The sequence below is a fragment of the Larus michahellis genome, chromosome 4, assembly GCF_964199755.1.
Source record: "Larus michahellis chromosome 4, bLarMic1.1, whole genome shotgun sequence".
In the NCBI taxonomy this organism is placed as follows: Eukaryota; Metazoa; Chordata; class Aves; order Charadriiformes; family Laridae; genus Larus; species Larus michahellis.
This window is the reverse complement of record NC_133899.1, coordinates 28727630-28749126: the sequence shown is the minus strand read 5'-3', so window position 1 is coordinate 28749126 and position 21497 is coordinate 28727630. Positions and strand designations below refer to the sequence as shown.

The 21497-nt window shown below is 36.9% G+C and overlaps 2 pseudogenes; both read right to left on the bottom strand.

The window, feature by feature from the left end:
• Nucleotides 1–4572: 4572 nt before the first annotated feature.
• Nucleotides 4573–10544, bottom strand: LOC141743067 (leucine-rich repeat-containing protein 9-like; annotated as a pseudogene).
• Nucleotides 10545–11478: 934 nt separating this feature from the next.
• On the bottom strand, nt 11479–17052 carry LOC141743066 (leucine-rich repeat-containing protein 9-like; annotated as a pseudogene).
• Nucleotides 17053–21497: the final 4445 nt, after the last annotated feature.

The following is a 21497-nucleotide window of genomic DNA, read 5'->3' as shown; positions in this document are numbered from 1 at the left end:
TTTAAAAAAACGAGCAAGTGTATCTCATAAGCACATCGTTTCTATAGCCTTAGTGTTTTAAAAAGGGCAATTTTCATATGCTGAAAGCAGTCATGAGCAAAATGAGTGACACAAAAACTTAAGCTAAAAAATGTGAAGGCAAGTTAGGAGAGGTTTGAAGACGCAGAAGGTTAAACACTAAACACCATTATTACACACTTTTTCATTGACAGTTAAAAAATCTCCACCCTTTTACGTTTACAGACTAAAGCAAATATTCATGAGCCCTACTGGATCAGGCCACGGCCACTACAGCAGAAGTGAATGAAAAATAGGAAAAATGATAGCGGTAAGAATAAAACAGTTGTTAGAAATACAGATTACTGAAAATGAAAGATAAAAATGTCAATGAAAACTTGATGGCTAATGTAATCAGAGATTATAATCAGGACCTAATGAAATTCAAGCAATGCTTAATCCTACCTAAGGGTTTTAAAATAGTCAATCAGAATACAGAAGAGAAAGGTTGTTTCAATGCATATTTTTCCCTGCCTTTGTAAAGAACCATGATAAGATGCTCATAATTTACATGGATAAAGAAACACTTTGTATTTTATTAATAAATAAAAATAATCTAAAACTGGAACTACTCATGTTAACATTTTTAAAGCAGGCATTTTTCAATCAAGGATATTAATCAACTAGTTGAAGAACTTTCTGAGCCACTCATCAATTCATTTTATGCAAATGATAGTATGCTTGGAAAATTTTAGAAGGTTATGAATGAACTAAAGTTATAATAGTATTGAGGATAAATAAGATGACCAGAATAGGCCAGTTAGCTTGATATCATTCTTAGATATCACAGAAGGCTGACATGCAACACAGTAAATAATTACAGTTTAATGGCCTTATTAATAGATGCCAGTATGGTGCACAGGAAACAAAAATTAATGTTAAACTGCTTTTGATTAAAATTTAAATGTATTGGTAAGATTAGTAGCTTCTGTCTGAGAATGTAATAAAAAAATAATGATATCCAAAAGTGAAGGTAACTCTTGTTAAATAGACAAGAACTGGTTAGAGGATGGATCTCAAAATCTAACTGCAGAAAGAAAATCATTACTTTACAGAGTATTTTTATTATGTTCTGCTTGAAATTCTCAATGACCTAGCAAAAAAGAGCAGGAGTGCCTTCCTGGTAAATGAAGAGATGACATAAAGATGTTAGTAAGGTCAGCTATTAAGAACAGTTTTATAATGACTAACATGGTGGCCCTATCTAAAAAGCACATTTCTGCATAGAATAAGTTGTAAATTCTGTAGCTAGGAACAGAGAAATTCACACTCACACAATGAAAGACAGTGTTCTCAGGAACACTGAAAAGGACTAGATCTAATGATAGAAAACCAGATGATTATCAGCTTGTACTGTTACCGCAAGGACACGCATGTCAGATAACATTTAACCATTGGACTAGTGAGTAGGATTAGGCAAGTGGAATTATTTCTGGGTATGTCATTATCAGTCCAGCGATGGAAGTTTTTGTATAGATGTAGGAGGCCATATATTAAAAACGTGTGGACATAATGAAAAATGTTCAGAAAGGAACTAGAATGTCATGAGAAATAAAAAAAACACTTTATAATGAGACACTTAAGAAGCTCAACCTAACTTCTCTCTAACTTCTCTCTTCTCTCTAACTTCTCTAAGTTGAGAGAAAGTGGAATGAATTTGACTAAATAAGGAAAAGACTTCTGGTCCTTTAGAAAATCTGGTTCTGCTCCTTTAGAACATTAGAAAGAGACAATATAAGAACCAGTGGGAGAAATCTGATAGTAGCCAAATTTGTTATGGAAATAAGATAGACATGATACAGAGATAGGAGACACCTGGTAGATTCACTGTTACTTGAAATCTTTAAACAAACACTAAGGCTGGGTTTCATACCAGCAAAACAGTATCAGCAACAGTGATATCTCCATCTCTAGTGACTGGCTGGGTTCTATGGTAGGATATGACTCACTTCAAGCTAGAGTAACCCTCTGAACTGTTAGGTAACTCATGTGCACAAACTGTTTTTGTTTCTACACTGTCTATAAATGGAATGTAGGGTGACTACTTCAAATGTGGTTATCTACACTGTAAATAAGCAAAATTAGATTAAACTAATCCTAATCTGAATGGTTTACTGTAAAATCTGTTGTACCTCAAAGAGATGGTATAAAATTGATGTAGAAATTACCACATAATGCTTTCTTGCCTGCTTTATGCGTAAAGTCAATCTAGAGAATCTTATTTTTACCCCTTGGTCTTAAAAATCTACTAATGCCAAAAATACAGTTGCACTGCAAAATAAGCAACTTAAATACTGTCTTCAGGGTATCCTGGACCTACTGTGAGGCATCTGGAAATGGCCATTCTCAGAGCTCAGAGACAAGGTAACTATTGGTTAGACTTGAATACATTCAGAAATATTTTTTAACCAAAAAGCATAAAATCGTTAACCTAAGACAACAAAAGAAAACTTTTACAGAGATTAATATAAATGTTAAAGTAAATACATTAAACAGCATCAGCCCTAGCACTGAATACCAGTTATTATGACGCATCTGCAAATCCACCTTGTTCTTGCAAATTTGAGACAGAATTTTAGCGCAAGAAAATACACTGAGAAGGGGAGTTTTTTCTTCATCAGTCCTAGAAAAAAACCAACACTGTATTAAGTATATAATATAACTAGACATACTATACATACTTCACAGCTTAGCATATAGTAAATGGCATAAAAATCCTGCTATTCTTGGAAGGGGAAGGTGATATATTAGTATACATAATAATTCATTACTTCTAATAAGTTTAATAATTTGCAAGATTCCTATAGGTCTTGCACACATCAAATTTTTAGAGTTTTCAGTACGTAAAACAGAGAACGAAAGGCCTCATTAAAATACTTTGTATGAACTATAGTCTGTTTTTTGTGAAGATATTTATCCATTTTTTTTCAGAAAGACATAATCTTACTCAGCATGCGAGCAACGTAGTTCCACTGTGACTGTGCTGTGATCACGATTTATGAGCTAGATGGTATAACATCCTCTGACAGGCAATAAGGATTTTCTGCTATACTGTGAACTGAACTAACTAGGCATTATGGTTGGATGCCTAAGAAACTCTGGAGAGGCAGAGGTTTAGCGGTGTGTAATACTCAAGAGTTACCATGTTGACACACAGAGCTGACAGCAAAGACCACAGCAAAGTTAAAAGTTTAATCTCTCTCCTGGTTCCAGCGGGGATAGGGTTAGCTCTCCCCAGGCTCCGGCAGGGAGACAGGTATCCCACCCCATGTGAGCCATGCCCAGCCCGGAGCCAGGAGCTGCCAGGGCAGGGAACTCACCGCTTGGAGCGGGCTGGGGCGTCCCAGGTCAGGTTGGTGAGCGGCGGCACCACCATCGTGTTTGTATGTTCCTCTGTCCGTGTCATTGTTGTTGTTTTCCTGTCCCCTTTGCTGTTCTGTTAAACTGCCTTTGTCTCAGCCCACGGGTTTTGCCTTTTTCTTACTATTCTCCCTCACAGCGGTGGCACGGCGAAAGAGTGGCTGCCTGGTCCTTTGTTGCTGTCTGAGGCCGAACCATGACAATCTGATAAAAACCTAAGTAATAACAACAAAGAACCAGAGACCGTAACTGGTAGCTCTTATTATTTCTTTTTATATCTTAGCATGTATTGAAAAGATTAATGGAAGCTTAATTGGCAGGCCAAATAGACAAGGCAGCATCTTTTTGGATGCTTCCTGGGTGCCCTAATTAGCTGTTAGTTCTGTTTCCTACGTTGGTTTGTTGTTCAAATTATTTGGGAGGTATTCTTTTCAGATAGTACTCTGTTTGCCCGACTTAGACTTGTACAAAATATTAAATTTAGTGTTAAATGATCATAATAAAGCTTTTCAAAGAGACTTTCAATGTCTCAAATTTCTAAGGTTTAACTCTGCTTATTCTAACTGAGCACTTTAAATAATGTTAAAATGTACTGATTCAAAGGGAATAAAGAACAGAGAGAAATATTTGTTCCAGAAGCTGGCTGGGCAATAGGAATGAATGAGAGTCAGTAAAAGGGCTGAGTATTGGCTTTCTTGGCAAAACTCCAGCCAGCACAGCTGTACTGCTGCAGACCGATACTGGCAGTAACAGAGAGACCAACAGTGTATATGCACAGCCCCAAGGCTAGGAACTGTCTGCTCCCACCCCTTATTCAGTGCAGCTGAGACAGCAAAATTAAAGCCAGGGCTTGGTTTTTGATATCTGGCACAGGCCACCAATAAATTTAATTGTTAAGGGAAGCAAAAAAGAAAGGAATTATGCCTCAGAGATGTCTTTGAGCAAAAATGCCACAGAGCTTATTCACATGGTTAGGCTGTGACTACAAAAAGAAGTGAAGGCCCTGTGAGAACAAAGATCCCGTAACACGATCATAAGGCTTCTTACATTGCAAGGGCCTTAGAATTAATAAGGTGCAGGACCAGATTTTAAGCCTTTATAACTGTGGTCATGGTTAGAATGCTTTCCCAAGAATTTCAAGTGCTGATATGTACCTTATGCCATAGGTGCGATGTCAAGACTAAGTAAGTTGGGAGTGTGTTTATGTAAGATGTTTATATCTTCCCTGGACCTTTTCAGCTGGTTCCAGCTCAGGTTGAAGAACTGCAGTTTGCTTAAGCCTCTGATGCCTTCAAAAGCGATCACACGGTTATGGCTCACACCAAAATAGTTCCTTTTGGGCTGCAAGACAACGCAGGTTTGAAAATAGTTGTATGGCCAAAAGTGTTGCAAAAGAAACTTTGGTTAAAGTAATTAGACACATTTAATCTTTAAATAGGCTTAACTGGATGCAGTGCCTGGGACTCCCCTTGCTCAGTATTGGGTCTGTTGAAGGAGACCTAGTGTGTTCCAGACGTGTTACTTTATGTGTTAAAATGAAATGACCATTATCGAGATCAGCTGGGTGACACCACTGTAATATTGTGATTCAAACTGGAGACAATATCAACAAGCACCAAAACCGTGGGCTGCTAATAATATCACAGTATTCCCGATCCTAGTTTAGTCCCCCATTCTGTTCCCCTGTGTGCATCCTGGCCCAATCCTGTCTTGTAAGCACGTCTCACAATGCAAGAATATTTATGCTAGTAAATGTTTCTTAAAAAAAAAGAAGTATGGCTTAATTTCTTACCAGGTCATAAAAATTATTTAAGGAAATAAATTCATTAAAGCTGTTGATAAGCTTTTGAAGTGTTTTTAAGTCTAGAGATCTCCTGCAGCATGTTCAGGCTGTTCCCATTCAAATTCAAAACCTAGGCCAAAAGTAGATGAGAAATGACAATTTTACTGGACATGCAGCCAAATTCTGTAATGCTCCATGGCTGCCTTTAAAATGGAAAAAATTCAACTGATGGAGTGCAAATACAAATACTGGTAAACCATTAAAAGACTATAAAATGTGAATCCAAACTAACATGAAACAGTGAAAAGACAATAAAGGCTATGATGACTCCTTTTCAGTTATTTGAAGACTATTTTTTTCTCCAACTTCCCCCTGAAATAAAAGTGACCTGGGTAAGATGGGGAGTCAGACAGTAAATCAGTTCACAGGAGAAGGGTACACATGCTGCTGACACTAAGGACCTTGCAACTCTTCCCTTATGAGAGAGCAGTATGGGAAGAGTGTAGCCGAGCAGACAGGCACCAGATCCTTAGGAAAAGGTAAAGTGTGAGGACAATTGCTAGTACCTCACTGCAAACACAGATCACTGGAAATATAGCACTTTGGTAAAATAAGAAGAGAATTGTTATTCTCTTCTTTCTTAATGCTGCATTGAAACTGTAAAAAAAATGGAAAACATAACCATCAAGTAATAAGAAATAACACCATTCACAAACTAGAGGTAAAAATGGGACAGTTCAGAAACTATTTCAGTTTTATGTATCAGATATGTAGCAGCGCTACTTCATCAGAAAAGGCAGCTACTGAAGGTGCCACACAATAGTTATGCGTATGAATGCAGTATCAGAATTATGCATATAAATGTCCACCTGAAGAAGCATTTTTCTGTGCAGCTATTATAACAATATGTATTTCCGAAGCTAAAATCTGTAGTCTGCTACAGTTTTGATGTTTTTTTTTTCCCCAGGCTATGTCAAATCTGACAGAAAAATCTTTTCAAGAACTGGCATAATGGCATGAAGTCATGTATTTCATAAAATTCAAAGGCAAGGCTGATAGTTTAGGTCGTGTCCTATTCTCAGATGCATTCTTCTGAAACTGTTTTTCATTGAAATGACGTGTCTTTTACACAATAGGAAATCCAATTACGATTCAGCCCAATAATTGTAATTCACATTGCATAATAACTGATAGGCAGAGGAACACAAGTTCTAGTGATGTTAAGTAAATGTAAGCAACATCAGAATCAAGCCTAAATGGAAACATTAATTTTTAAGTTTTGTGTTTGGTTTAGGTCATGGGCCAACCTGAGTAACAAAGTAACGATGACATAATATAGTTATTTTACTGAAAATTTTACAGCGATACCTGACTAAATATTAGCCTTAGCTAGTGAAAATATTTGCTTTTTTTCATTTAAGAAAGCAATCTGAGGTCTGAGCTTTACTGTTGGTTCCATGTTCAAAACCTCATCACCATGTTGCAAATCATAAGACAGAATAAGTCTTTCTGTGCGCTCTTTCCCTCTTACACAATTATATTGCATGTAGAAAACAGACACTTGTCTTTGAGCTATAAAAAATAAAAGACATTTGAAATTTGTAAACTTTCTGGGTTTTAATTAAATAATAAATTTAAAACAGCATAAATGAAAGAAGTTCAATTAGGAAATTAATAGCAATCATTCAGGAAATCATCTTTCTGTAACACAGATCTGCTAGAATCTGGATTTAATTGACTCACAATCAAAACACTGCATAACGTTTTTGCTTGTATGGGTTGTTGTGTACCATACAGAACTATGGCTAGAGTCCAGAAAAGTACACCTAAGCACTGAAATTCCCGAAGTCCAGAATTCCCCAGTCCATGTCTTTTTCCTTTCCCCAGAGCTGAACATCCCACTTCCCCATACTCTCTAACAGATTAACTCAGAGTCTGAAATGAGCCCTCCTACCTTGGCACCAAGTTATGAAGTTAGATGAATGACACAGCAGCATTATATGCTTGTAAAAATTAATAGAAGGAATTAAGGAAAAACTTGTTCAGAATACCAGCTGAGAATAAAATTTATTTTCTTTTTTTCAAAACTGCATATCTCACAATTTAAGTCAAACAACTAAAGATCATTTGCTCCTGCAAGACACCATGAAAAAAAGATCCTTTGTACACTCAATACTGCAAGTTTTACTTTCCAAGGTACCTCAGAGAAAGTAGTTCCTAGTGAGAGAAGACTTAGTTTTCTGCTGCGTTTCATTTAATCTGTTGAAACTTAGAGGATCTGTGCTTTCTTTGCTATGCTTTTCACATGTACAAAATAAAAGCCTCATCCAATTCTCACTACAATGAGTGGAAAGTTTCTCACTGACTTCCACAGAAGTTTTATCTGGCTCTGATAGAATGGACAGAAGAGAATCAACCTTAAACCTGGGCTTCTCAGCTCGTGTTCATAGAACAGAATTTAATTTACCTACTTGTGTTTTTTTTCCTCTTGATAAGTGAAATCCAAAGCTTCCTTTCTAATATCACAGTAGGAAAAACAAAGTTCAAACCAGTGTAAGGTAGTCAAACTCAGCCATGTATTCTGGCAGGACCAGTTCATGGTCAAACACTAATCACTCACAATGCCAATGGCTGCAGTTCCAATGTTTCTCCAAGTAAGACCATATTTCTGAAGTGGAGGAAACAAGGTAAATATACTATTGTTTTTTAGCTAAGTTTGGTATCAATTTCAGAATGTTAATAAGTCAAAGATATCTCCTTCCATAAAGATGCATCAGTTTTATTCCTTTCTGCTGTTAGACTTTCTTTGCCATACATACTCACACAGGCTAATAAAGGAGTTTAACTTGGTTATCTAATACCCTATATAGAATAAGCGACTGACAGATTCCAGCATGAAGATTGCAGCCTGACAAAGACCAGCATAGGTCCTGAGAGCATGGACAGCTGTCCTGCAGTGCTTTCATTGCTGCACTGTCCAAAACTACTCCATCATATTATGGTGTGATTACCTTCTAAATTTGCTTTCATTTCTTCCCTTCTAAGAAACCAGAAACAATCCCAGTTGGAATTCCCTGTTAGCATCTGAAAGTTTGAAGGGTATATCAGAGTAAAAAAGTAAAATCACTACTCCATTCCCACTCTGTTCTCTTGCGAAAAAAAAATAAATAGGGTAAGGCAGAATCTATCACTCAAAGGATATAAATGATATAGAGAGTTAATCTGGTTACTTATAACAGTGTATTTCTCAGTAGTACTCATTTTTATTTTCTCTAAAGGCTGTGGATTTTAAGGGTGAAGGTTTTCTCTGTGGTGTATGAATATTGCCCTTTGCAACACTCACTCAATCCCGCTGTACAAAGAGCGGGTATGAAACTGCGTGAAGTAAGCTACTTTTAGTGTGGACTAATGGCTAAATAGCAGTGTGGCACAGCTCACTTTCACTCTGTGAAGGAAATAAGCACAAATATTTATTCAAAGAGGAATCTTCTTGCTTGTTTTGTCTTTGAAAAAATGCACTTCAGCTGAGCAGAGGCTGTGTTCTGATGAATGAAACCTCTTGACAATCCAAAGTCAAAGATGAGTTTAGAATACAAATGTTAACTTAACGTTAACTTTATGCTAACAAGTGCCTACAAATACATACCATTGCCAAAAGTAGATACATCACTTTCTAAGCATTTCCATGGCCTGAATACTGAATTAGCTTCTGGGTAGTTGGCTTGATAGATGGAATTCATTGTACATTGCTTGAGCACTGTGTCAAGGAAAACTTTTGCAATTATTGCTTTCCCTAAGAGAGGAGAAAAGACACTGAATACTTCTAATTTTAGCTTGGGGGTGCAGACAGGATAATAGAACAGTTGTGCTTAGTGTAATAACAAGCAGGCTAGATCTTGGGCTGGCAAATGAATGCTCTAGTATGTATGCAATACATATTAATAAAAGTATGTATTTTTATATATATAATGATTCTGGTTTTCTAGTTGTTATGAAACAAATATACTTTGGCAGACAAGATTATATGCTGACAAACTTGCCAGAAGTCCATGCTGACTGCTCTATTGGCCGATGCTAAATGAACCCCAGAAAAGCTGGGAAATGTCTCTTTTCTTCGGGGGGGAGGAGCAGAGGGAGAAGAGGTATCCTAATTTACGTTAAGCCAGATTTCTACAAAAGTCATAAATACTTAATTACCATTAAGACTTCTGTGCCTTTTTCAAATTTGATTGAAATTTGGTAATTCATAAGCCACTGCAATGGCAGCGTCACAGGGCATGACTGGTATTTTTCCTTTCCATGCCCTGTCCTAGACACAAATTGACCCAATGTATTTGTGCCTTTACTCACTCATCTAATTACTTCTCACATGAGGACATCTCTAATAGATGCTTCAAACTCCTGTCTGGGAATTATTCCCAGTAGCCCAAGCCTTTTGTGGAGCTTCCTAATATGCAGAAATGCCACTGGGACAGATTTCAGCAAAGTTTCAGAGCTCCTTTCAAGGCTGCATATGCCACCTCATGGCCATCTACAGAATTTACAAAATAACCCTTCTGTAACAGCAATTATACAAGCCATTCAGCAAATATTTTACAACAACGTCTTTCCAAACTTTGAGGTATCTTGCTTGAACAACTTCTCAGTTGTTCAAGCTGCTGGTTTTGCCTTCTGCATTAGCTTACTTATTGTTTCAGAAACTCTGTTCTGGGACATTCACATATGCTTAGACTGTTACAGAGAAGAAAACCTTTTTTTCCTGTTAGACTGCTGCAAAGATTAAAGTGAGGGCCAAGTATCTTTATTTGACTGAGACCATCCCTTAAAAATGTAAACAAATTTAAGCAGGATGAAAATTTAGCCATGAACTATGATAAGGGATGGCAGGCAGGGAAAGAAAAGAATAATCAATAAGAAAATAGTTTATGGTGTCAATATTCCAACAGAATAAGAGATATGGACAAGAAAATCAGATTGCTAGCTCTGTGGGACAGAGCCCCTCCTCCCGTATGCTTATATAGCACTTAACATCACAAAAAGGAATCTCAGTGGGGCCTCTGCAAACTAGCATGATATAAAGAATAATAAAGCAAACCAGCACAATAGATATTGTATTTGAACACACAATCTTGCCACCCAAAAATCTGATCTCTTCTCAGAGGAAAAATAGAAAGGCAGGTGTGCAAAAGGTTGGAAAGAAGAAAAGGAGAACAATGGGGACTAGAAAAGAGTTGCCTTGAATTAATTTTCTTACTCTCTATTCTTTTCCTTCGTAAGTCAGAATGAAAATTTCCTTACCTGATATATCTCCATCCTTGGAGACATTCAAAGGCTGTCTGGACATGGTCCTGTGCAGCCTCCTGTAAGTGACCCTGCTTGATCAGGTAGGTTGGGCAAGGTGACCTCCACAGGCCTCTTCCAGCCACAACCATTCTGTGAGTCTGTGAAAATACTTCTTCTATTCATAATTTCTGACTCAGCATGAAATAATATATTCCATCTGTCTGGCTCTTTTACAGTCTGGAGATGGAAGGGGTCACTGGAACAGGACTGACAGTTTCTAGGGTTATGACTGGTCTGACAATTAGGATCCGTGCTAGAGGGACCCTACATTTAGGGCTAGGTATCTGAAGATACCAGAGATAAACGGACTAGTATTAAATTTAGGATTAAGGACAAAGGAAGCAGTGATTTTGAGTTAGGATGAGGCTTGCAAGCCACGCACTGGGATGCTATATTACTAGAACTGAGACTGAAAAAAATTAAAATCCATGCTATGCTATGTGCTAGCACTGGTAGGAGAACAAAATAATAGAAAAATAATGTCGTGTTCAAACAAATACAAAAGAAATGTATAGAAGTATAACATAAATGGCTGAAGAAACTATTGAGCCAATCTGTTACACAGGCAGCAAATACAGATGCTGCGGGTGTTACTGTGAAGACTTCTAAACTAGTCCTGTATCAGCCCCCGCAAACTCTAATAGGGGGCACTGATGAGAAGCAGTGAGTGAGAAGAGACAATTTGCAACAAAAAGAGAAAGGGCAAGGCAAGGAAAGAAGATAATGAGAAAAACTGGAAAACACTAGTCATGCCTTTGCCACACGTGGTCTAAAGATGTGAAGAATGAAGCAAAGATAACATCAAGTAATATAATGAGAATAGAGGAAGAAAACAGAAGAAAGATGAATAGAAAAATGATGAAAGGAAGGAGAAAAAGGGAGCAGCACTTTTCTGCCTGTTCTCTTCTGTGCTATCCTTTACTAAACAACAGCATTCATCTATCCACAATGCAGCATACTGTATGCACTTCCAGACCTTGGAAACCATCCTCCAGCATTTGTAGCAGCTGCTTTTCCTTACTGACTATCCAGGGTTGCATACATAAGAGAGAGATTCCATCTTTTCATATTAAGAGACTACAAAGAGAAAAAATAGGGAAAGACTCCAGGTTTTCATTATGCTGTTGCAAAAGCAGGCAAAAGACAAGAATAAACATTCTGACCATGTAAAGTTTATACATTGCACAATATTTACTAAGTTTAACACAGAATAATTAACACAAATTTCATAATACTGATGTTCACAGTAATCATGAGATCACTTGCAAGATATTTTTTTTCCTGCCTCTTCATGATCAGTAAGAGTCGTCCCCATGTCCTGTATTACATAAAAAAAAATAATCAAATCTATTTATTTGCCTCTGGAACCACAAGTCTCATCTTTTCTGAAGATCCTTAGCAGGAAGGTAGCAAAAGCGTGAGAGGAAAGAAAATGGTACAATGTATGTTGATAGCAGATCCAGAACCCCATACAAATACTACAAAACTGTGGATAACTTATTTTCTTGAAATGTTTTTTATAAGAGTGTCATTTCTGGTGATTTACAACACTGTAGTTTGACTGCCAGCAGGTTAACGTGAAGATTTGATTAATTATTGCTGGACTTCTCTGCCAAAATGAGCATCAGGCCATGAAGTTTCAATTTAAGAACAGCATTGGGCTGATAGTTGCTTCTCAGGGAAGATGCATAAATTGCCTATCACCAACTGGAATGGGCTCTAATACATATGAATGGAGCTGATCTGACTAATCCATACTAGGAGCTAATATGATGAGACAGTTTTTCATGCAACCTGGAGAATATCCTACCAGCATGACACAGAGTGCACCTGAGGAGCTTCCTGAAAAGTTTTGTTCTCTCCAGGTAATATGAAAAGAGCTCCAAAAATCATTAGCTGTACTAATCTGACCTCCCCATGGACCAAAAAAACTTGCTGGAAATGGGTAGTTGAATTGTCTGCTACAGATTCCTACCTCAAATAATTTCAGGTAAAGCTGTAAGTGCGAGGGTCATTTTGTGTTTCTGAATTTATGTGAAGAACAGCAAAGGGTGAACAAATCTGTTTCATGTTTTATTGGAACGCACTAGAAGCTGTGGTATTTCAGCTATGGGGGAAATAAACTGAAGGCATATCAGAAAAAATTTGAAAGTGGTACAATCCATAAGATCATCTCTGCCCACCTCTGAACGTTTCTTGTAGCTATGCTGTTTCTGGGTCAATTCATACCCACCCTCCCCACCCCCCAAACTCCCAAGCAAACAAAAAAACAGCTAATCCCACATCCCCCTTCAAAACATGCTGAGCTATGTTATGCCATTAACTGAAATACTGCATCTCCGAATGGGCACACTTTGAATCCCAGGCAATTTTTTTATATCTTAGCATCTAAAATGTCCTGAGGTCAGAGGGCAGCTGCTGTCCCCTCAGGGAGATAAGATTTTCTTTCAAGTTGAAAAGGTCTTCCGGCTCCCTTCAAGCTCTCAGGTCTGATTTCTACACACAGAAATTACACATACATTTACATGTATAAAATAAACTTTCACATACATATAAACATAGTAAATGCACATAAAAAGATGAAAAGCAGTGTAATAATGGTACCAAAATCATAACAATGCAGTCACACGTATCAAGTCAGTGAGCTGCTCAGTATGGAGAGAAAAAAATGGATTCAACAGGAGGTTCTGTCTCATAGCTACAAGTGGGCAACTGAGTGTCCTAAGACCGCTGCTCCACTGGTTAACACAGTTCTACAAGGTGCTTTGGGCAGATGTTTCCCACTGCTTATGACAGAGATCATGGCTGCATCCCAAATCTCAACATGATTCTTGGAATACAATGAAATAAATTAGTTCAATCACACAAATTTCAAAACTGAGACTTACCCAAAAAAACTTCGTACTTACATGCATGGATACAAATCCATCTTGTGACTATCCTGACACATGCACATACTCTCCTGTGATACAGATGCATATACATCTAGGTGGGCTTTGTCTTGTTTCTGCATTGTTCATCTACTGCTGGTTTCCACTTTCAGAAATGTGTCCATTCATAACAATATTTATTCTGTTTGCACAACCATATTAGGAACAGATGAGGTAAGATCCAGATTCTAACAACAAAAATCTGAACCAGTTCTCACGCCTAGTATTTTCTACCAAGCTATGGATCTCTGAAGTCCAAAAGCGAGTCATAGAAACACCAAGCATAGGGAACTTTGGGAAACTTCAAGCCACCTCTATCTGGGTAAAACTTCTTAATAATCCTAAATTATTTGATGCTTTGCAAAATGTTCCTGTTCTTATAATCACAAAGTTAACTTTGTTCACAGGCCAATGCTACACTAAATAGCTCTTAAAACTTAGGCACTTACTCTGCTACACTGAAAACTTCTTTTTACAGAAATATTTGAATCTTCTTCTTAAATTTCAGCCTCGGAATTTTATTGTGTACTCTAAAGATGGAATTTATTTTCACTTCCATGATACTGTATGCTCTGAAGTCCTGGGTACAGAATCATGATGGAATTATGCAACAAGAACTAAACCTGTGTGCAAAAGTGCACAGAGGAGAGCACTAAGTTAATAATATTTTCTTCTTGCACTGAGTTTTTTAGTGCTATCTACATGATTTTCTTCTGTTTCTTATTCAGAAGAAAGAATCAGAAGCAATACCTCTAGCCTGTTTCATTTCATTATAACTTTGTTCTCTCAGGTGGAGACAAATAAATTTACCTTATTTTATTCAAACGTTGCATTGAAAGTTAAGCATCAAATGTCAATATCTAATCATATGTGATTTATTGTGTTCATTTTCTCTATTTGCACTGTCATATTTAAAATCTGTTTAAATCCTTCTTCCCTATACAAATGAGCAGTTCCACTATATTCGCATAAAGCGAGCACAGCTTGCAAGAACCTACAACAGTTTCTACAGTCAAACTTGAGAAAGAGGAGGCAGTCCGCTGGCCAGCCAGGAACCTGGGAGCAGAAGCTCACCTGTTCCCTGTGGTACACAAGTCAAATCACTTTAAAAATATGTGGCAATTTTCTCTCTGTCTGACTAGGAAGACAATAAAACTAATAAAACTATTAAAACTAAATAACTAATAAAAATATTGCTCTTTCTCAAAAAGATTCAGTGCTAAGATTACTCCTCCTAAAACCTTTGTTTTGGCTTTCATCCCTACAAGAGTCATTTATTAATTTCTTCTTGCCAAAACAAAAAGATCCTTGGCTTGAGAAAGTGGCGTTAAAAGTAAGCAGAATGATATTTATAAACAACCTCAAATGGAACCTGTACGTACAAAACTACCTGCAGCTCTAACAAACATCCCTGAACACAAAAAGGAGGCATAACTGAGGTGGACAAGCTTGGAGTATTCAAGCAGAAAACGGTTCTTGAAATACTGACAGTCTAAATTTGAATCTTCCCTCAACTGAGCATCAAGGTTATTCGTACAAAGATGATGTAAGCAACTTCTAATGCTTCTTTACAAGTAAAGCTGTGTAGGAACTTAGAATAATCATTATCACTGTTAAAAAGCAATTGGGTACCTTGCTTATTCTTTTATCTTCTTTTTTTAAAATCAAGATCTTCATAAATAGGTAAAAAAAATACAGGCAACAAAAAAAATAATCAGTCTTTGTGGGCTCAAAGCTTCAGCCTAGTACACCACCAAAAGAAGGAGAAGGGAGAGGGTGTTTCCTTTCTTGTTAGCTCTCTGCAAACAGAGTCTGTGGATCACTGGTGCTTCAAAATACTCCAGGTCCTTGTAATAAATTTGTTTTGTTAAAAATTATTAAGTTGGAATCATAAGTTCAAAGTATCTTTAAAAGTTTACCATGGATTATTTGATAAACCTTCTTCAAAGTGAATGTTTCCCACTGTTTTCAATTGCATCAACAAGAATTGTACTACCAAATTAAAACTTTTCTTCATTTCCACTTGGAAACATTTTAAAATTATGCCTGGAACAACATAACAGGAAAAATTAACATAATTTTGATTTTTTTTAAACAACAAATTCAGAAAGATGAATGATAACAGAAAGACATATATTTTTTTTTAAATCTGAAAGACTACAACTGTGGATACACTGATCCTAATATGTGGATATACTGGTCCTATACTGATCCATAACACCAAGCTTCATCCACTTCACCCTCAGTGTTGCTCTGTAATCATTAACTTAAGGAACTCACCTCCTCAAGTAAGAGAAGTTCTTAGTTTGCTTTTTATTATTCATAATGTTATCAGTCTAAGTTGCAGAACTAATAAAACTCTGTTGGACTTGGGTGCAATGTGAGGCACTGTCATGAAATCAGCAGCAAGTAACAGCAACAAATTTCACAGTTATGTTTAAATTCTCCCACACCTCCATCACTTGTTCCTCCCTTGAGATGATTGACAGTCTTTCCCTCTCTTTATTAACAAGCTGTAAAACAGTACTGCAGTATATTATTTCCACTCAAATGCAAATTCTAAACAATTTGATTCTTTTTCGCCTGATGCACTACAGACTCTTTGTACTACACTTGTAGATTGGAAGAGTGTTCACTGGTCTTAGATACAAAACCAAAGCAAGAACTGGCCAGATGAGTGATATGCCTTAGCTGTCCTGCAGAACATCAGAGAGAGAATGGACAGCTTTCTGCTCATCAGAAGAGAGCCATCCAATTCTCCCTTCATAAAAATTCTGTAGAATGAGCTTCAGATCCACGCTAGCATCCAACATTAGGTATCACCAATATCCTCCACATGCCCTATCATGAAGGATTCTCTGTGTCTAGACTTTGTGCTGGCCATTGACTTCAGAGTGAATTTGTCTAATGAAGTCCTCAGCCAGCATCAAGAATGACAAGAAGCCATTAAAATCACATTGAAATTACAGGGGGGAAGACCCCCAACAAACAGAAACAAAAAAACCACAGCACTTTGCTGGATCTCCACTGTTTAAAGGCCTAGAAAACTTTTCCAAGCACTGGTCCAATATAACTACTCATCCTAGCTATTTTTGTTCAATCCTTTTCCTATTTACTGAGATTACCAGTAATGGGAATGGCAGCATCTGCTGACTAGAAAATGGCCTGGATCCAATAATTCAGATCACATAACAGCTACCACTTAAATGATATTTGCAGTACTCCTAGTTTGGACCTTAAAAACACAAATTTGAGAAAGGCTTCAAGTCCTGTCATGAATCTCTAACCACCAGCTACCACACTCAATTATTAATGTCTGAAAATATCAGAATACTGTTCTTGTACAATTCTCTAAACATACTCATTCAGTTTTCTGTTCTGGAATGTTATTCTTTCCTCCACTGCATTTATTTTTTTTGTAAGAGTGCCTTTTCAAGACAGGTCTTTTCTGTATCTTCATTATCATGAACTGAATTTTCAGTTTCCGGATTCCTACTCCTTAGAGATTTATTACTTGATTTTTTTACCCAACATTTGCAGCTTGGCCAATTCATGTTCCAGCTGATAAAAAGACCCCATTAGGATTCAGAAGCAAGAGGTTATGTTAAAGTATGGCAGGAAAATTATCTTATGTTTCCTCAAAAGATAAGCCCTCTAGATGCCTACTAAAAAGTATACCTGAAAAGAGCGAAACAGAAAATTATTTTAATATATTCAAACTCTTGATTGTCAATAGAAAAAGCTGAATTACTTGGCCAAAGGGACAGCTCTGCTCTGAGCAACTGCACATACTCTTTTGTTGTATACTGGCTCATATCCCAGTCCTATTCATATCTATTAGACCATTGTTTCACCCAGGCAGGACTGATCCCTCAATGTGACTTCATTATGATGCAAGTCTCAGCAATGAAAAAAGAATTAGAGGGTACAGTTAAAATGGAAGTGCAGCTTTTCTTCAGACACCTAAGGGCAGGGTTTATTTATCCCCACATGTGTCATCACTCTGTGGCATAATAATTACTGTCTGCTTTGTGGAAGCAAAGCATTCTTTTTTAAGAGGTAAATCTTCAGGATCGATCAAGCTGCTATACAGGTGAGATCAGGTAAAGCAAAAGAATAAAATCCCCATTCCTTTTGAATAACAAACAAGGATTTGGCTTCCAACTATAAAATTTCCATAAAGCTCTTCTTAAAGAAAACAACTTAGCTCACTCTGCTACACACCCTAATGTGAATATTATTTAAAATATTCATATATGCACTAACTATAGGCACTTCTGACAAAGAGATGAGGTGACTGAAGTGCATGTCTGTTTCCTAGATAGTACCTGATCTACATATGGAAAGCGAAGGAGGAAGATATGACTATAAAGACATGAACCTGCACTGGCAGAATCCTTGGTCTGTGCACCCTTGATCAAAAGAATCTGTTGACTCTTGATTGAAGTACTTTTAACGGTTCCTACTTACGTAATCAGCAATATTTTTTCAATTATATTTGTATAGACATATGTGCAAAGAGTTCACTCAAAGTGGAATGCTTACAAACTGCTGTACAGAAATCTGTGACACAGGTCTTTTCATGTTAGAATAACTGCAGTTGCACTGATGCAACTATGGTCTGACTGATCCATTATGTTGCTTATACTTTCTTAAAGGAAGGGGAACATACTAGTCACTTGGAAATCAGAAAAAAACACAACACCAAAACCCAGTAATTTGTGAGCTGGGTGAGAAAGAGCTTTCTAATCTACAAAACACAGACCTTTCAGAAAAGTTTACAGTATCAGCTAGAATAGACAACAACCATAATAATCTGGGAACTCAGCAGGAAGGTCCTCTGCAAACACCTGTGTTGGAAGAATAAAAGAAGGAACTTGAAACTCGGTTTACTATATTAGGTATCTTATCTAGTCCACTGTTCTGGACTGGATCTCTAAGGCTTCCTTCTTGGTGCAGTTCCATTTAAGAGCCCATTGGTCAAAGCACTTACCTAAGGCTTGAGACGCCAGATGCAAATAATTATGAACCTGGCAGAACTGAAACTGGAAATGGATCCCCTGCAACACATTAAGTGTCCTAGAAACTTGGCTGCTGATTATTCTGAAGAATAATTAACACAAACAATGACATCATACATGTAATATATTATTTTCCATTTCCACCCAAAATGCAGGGATAGCATTTGGAAGATCTCTTTATTACAGATAAAGATAAACAAGAAAAATTAATAGATTCTCTAGTATCTGTTCAGAAGTGCAGGCATAATTTACATTTCCATTTACAACCAAACAGGCTTGATTTAGATTTAAACTAAAAGCCCTTTACACTAAAAGCAGTGAAAAAGAAAAATAAATATGTGGACAAATCCCACTGATACCTATTTTCTGTCTTCTTTGACATGGCTACAGCAATGGAAAGGAATTTGGGGTAAACAAAGATGAGCTCTAGGGAGTTTTGACACAGACTTTGGGAGGATCAGGGCTGTGTATATAGGATATGACTCTGAACCATGCAAGTTGGTAGGAAATTTTTATTAGAATGAGAGAAAGATTAAACCATGTACATAAATCCTTGGTAGTAATCAGAATGCTCATGCTTGGAATGCCAGACTGATACCACCTTCCTATTTTTTCTATTAAGTTTCCAGTGAGGTTGACCTCTTGCAAATTTTGCAGAATACGAAAGTGTAGTGAATGTTTTAAACAATACAGTTTTAATCTAATATAGCACTGCAAATGCTGAAGAGCCTGTAGGCTAAGAGGCAAATCATTCAAATGTAAAAACAAACTCGACTGGAGTCTAAACAATGTTAGCCTCTGTTATGAACTACAGCTTTATTTTGACATGGAAAGAGAGAATGCATTTTGCCTAAAGGGAATTGGCTTGCAAAGCCTTTGTAAATGATACTGCAATGAAAATAAACTTAGTTCCCCAGCCTTAGTTCCACAGCTGTGCATGAGAAACCTAACCCTATGTCATGAGTTCTCATTAGCTTTTGGCTGCAGACTGTGTCTTGGCCTCAGGATGTCATAAGAACTACATCACTGATGTCAATCATTTCTCTCCATGATGACACTGCACTTCTTTGCAGTGAGATGCCACTAGTGTTTGTAGTGTCCTTGCTAATAAATAGTAATTTCTGGAAACACTCTACTGCCGTTACACTTGTACTTTGTCAGCTGTAATTTCTCAGTCTTCCTTTTCCTTCCCTATCATCATGCCCAGCTTCAATTTCTCTCTTCTCTCACTTATGGCTTTGAAATGAATTGGTCTTATTCATCCCTATCAGCATCTCCTTCTGCTCTAACTACTTTTATCTTGGTATCATTATCTCCATCTGCCTTTTTTTCATGTACTCTCTCAAGGGAAGGTGGACTGTGCTGCAGCACCTCTGTCTCCCTGTTGGGGTGCAATGACTTGGGTAATTCAGAAAGCTACATGGTCTTTTGCTAGAAATGGTCATTTACACATTTATTCTCCCTTTACGTGCCAAACTGCTAATCACGGAGTTCTCGCTGGTTCTGGACTAGCCACCAACTCAAAGGTTAGGATGAAGAGTACCAGTTTTGGGAGGAAGGGGAGAAATCAGTTTTTCATAGGAGCTAATTTGATATATGACAACATAAGAAAAAGCCAGGACAAAACTTCTCCTGAACAGGATTTAATCTCTCCAAGTTATAAAAAAATAAAAAAACCAAACACTAAAATAAAAATTAAATGGGAAGCCTTTTACATAATACTGAAGTCCAGGCAAAAATCTGCAGTTCTAAGAAAACTAAAAAATCTTTTCCTCATCAAGAATCCTAGAGGTCTTTGAAAATGAGTTATTTACTTAACTCTGCATATGCAGAAAGTCTTGACAGCTAATCACTTCCAAATAATGTTTCAGCTTTCATTCTTATAAATTGAAGTTTAAGATTGTCCTTTCTGTTGTTCAATAATTCTAAAAGTTAGCCCTACTTACTAGACACATTTATATACCATACTATTCAAATACATTAGACAAATTACAAGAAAAGACACCAGACTCACCTCTATATTCTTGATCACGTTATTATTCAACTAAAGTATATTCAGCTTTGTTAGGGCTTCCCAATTTTCAGTCCTGGAAATTTAATTGCAATAAAGATAAAGCTTTTGCAAATTTACACATTTTTGTAGACCATCAATTTTTTGCAATAGAAGAAGGGGTATTACTTTGCAGCACTGACCAACAAAATGTCACTCTCTCTTGTCAAGATGCCATTAGCTTGCACAGAAAATTGTTAGGTAGTTCCAAATAATGAGACCACATCCTCTGCGCAGAATGACACTGATTTAGAAAGCTTTTCAATTAAGCCAACAATGAAAAAAAGGTAGCAGCTACAATGGTACATGATAAATGTCTTTTAAATACAGTATTATTTTCATTAAAATATCTTCAATCTATCCAATTTCCTGGAAAGGATTTCAATGTAATTATTCCAGTTTTAAAAAATATTGTTTCTAATGATAGAGAAAAATACCCCAAAATAGGTTTTAAATTACAAAAACTGTAATACGTAACAGACACAATTTCATCCATATCTAAAATGGAAGTTTTGGATACTTAAGTGAAGAAGTGCCAGATCCTGACTCCTTCAAATAGTGCCTTCTTCCTGGAGTGTTTGTGAAAGAATACAATAACCATTGTAAGGGACTGGGAATTGACTAAAGTTGGCTAGTTAGCTAACTCATAGTTAACTTACCACTAAACTGCATTCAGCAATCCACAGCTCTTTGAGCAAGAAGTACCCTAGGTGTGAAATATTTTCAATACTCTGTCCAATGAGAATGACAGTAGTTATATTTGGGAAATATTTCGTGTCTACAATTCTGGGATAAACCTGAGAAAAACACTTCCAGTGCTGTTGTTTTTAGTCCCCCTTGATCAATGTTCTCATAAGACAATCCATGACATGTGTACTGGAAATGAAAAGCAACTATTATTCTCTTTCTGTCCGTGCTGTAAAAAATACATTATACAGTAGAATGTCTTACTG